This window comes from Nicotiana attenuata, unplaced genomic scaffold (assembly GCF_001879085.1).
Source record: "Nicotiana attenuata strain UT unplaced genomic scaffold, NIATTr2, whole genome shotgun sequence".
Lineage (NCBI taxonomy): Eukaryota > Viridiplantae > Streptophyta > Magnoliopsida > Solanales > Solanaceae > Nicotiana > Nicotiana attenuata.
Window position 1 is genome coordinate 242,583 of NW_017670841.1, and position 1,765 is coordinate 244,347.

The following is a 1,765-nucleotide window of genomic DNA, read 5'->3' on the forward strand; positions in this document are numbered from 1 at the left end:
CATGTTTGAAGAAGAGCATCTTTACAAGATTTGGTACTCCAAGCGCTATCATAAGTGATGGGGGTTCACATTTTTGCAATAAAGCTTTTGATACCTTACTCACCAAGTATGGTGTCACTCATAAAGTGACACCCCCTATCATCCTCAAACAAGTGGTCAAGTGGAAGTCTCCAACCGGGAGATAAAGAGTATTTTGTCTAAAACAGTGAATGCAAACCGGACGGAGTGGTCAAAGAAACTTGATGATGCTTTATGGGCTTATAGGACGGTTTATAAAACACCGATTGGAATGTCTCCATACCGGTTGGTGTTCGGGAAAGCCTGTCATCTTTCGGTGGAACTTGAGCACAATTGAATCTTGAGTGGGATGTCGCCGACAACTTAAGGGTGGCACAATTAAATGAGCTAGACGAGTTCCGGTACCATGCATAAACAAGTTCTTCCTTATACAAGGAGAAGATCAAGTACTCCATGACAAGTACATTCGGAATAAGGAGTTTAAAGAAGGTGATCTTGTGTTGTTGTTCAACTCTCGGTTACGGATGTTTCCGGGAAAGTTAAAGTCTAAATGGAGTATGCCGTTTGAGGTTGTGAGTGTGACACCCTTTGGTGCATTGGACTTGAAAAATAAAAATGATGAAGTGTTTAGAGTCAATGGTCACTGGGTGAAGCATTATCTAGGAAAAGTTGATGATGGTCACGTCGTGGCGGTTCTTCATTTCAAATGATGATGGTAATCATGCGCTTCTTGGGAGGCAACCCATGTGTCTTTTTCTTTTTCTTTGTCTTTTTTAGATAGGTCTTGTTTTGTGCTAACTGGTTTTGAAGTATGTACAAGAATGAGTGTGCTTTGCAGTGACTGTGTTCAAGAAAAAATTGGCTAAGTATGGAAATTGTGCGAACCGCACAAATTTGAGTGCCACAATAGAAAGAGATCTGCGGACCCACAATTCTTGTGCGGACCGCACATCTGGAGATCCAAAATTGCAAACTCTCTGAAGTTTGCCTGTCAGAGAAATGGTCAATGCAGCCGCACATGGAAATCTGTGGTCCACACCAAATTCTGCGGCCGCACCCACTAATGTGAGGACCGCAGATCGACAATGGGTAAAAGTGGCAATAGATAAGGAGTGCGTACCGCACAAAAAATTGTGCGGCCGCACAAAGCTCGTGAATCCTTGCCCCAACCGGCCACCTATAAATAGTTCCTCCTCACCACTATTCAAACTTTACACTCTCTGAATATTTGACACCATGCAAGCACAGTGCACTCAACTGTTTCAAACATCTCACACTCATTTCATCCTCTTTGATTCTTCCTTGCATCACTAAAAAACTGGTATGTTCAATCCATCTTTAGATTTTTCAATTTTCTTAATTTTTCTTCATAGTTAGTTTGATTATTTTGAGGCCTAATGTTAAATACATCATCATGTGTGCTTAAAATTATGTGGGTAACTTCCTATTTGATAATTGGGGGGTGGGTAAATTGTGTATCATGACTAAATTGCTAATACCATATCAAATTTGTGCTTGAATGAAAAAGCCCTAAGTTAACTACCGTGTGTTTTTGAATTGTGTGGCCGCACAAGAAATTGTGCGGTCTGCAGATCATTAGGCTAGGCCAATTGTTGTGCATTGATTGTGAGGACCGCACTCAAAATTATGCGGTCCGCAGAAATTGAACCGCGGCCGCAAAAAAAAAGTGTGCGGCCACAGATCGACCAATTCTCTGTTATCACAGAGTTGTATTTTTTTAAGCTGA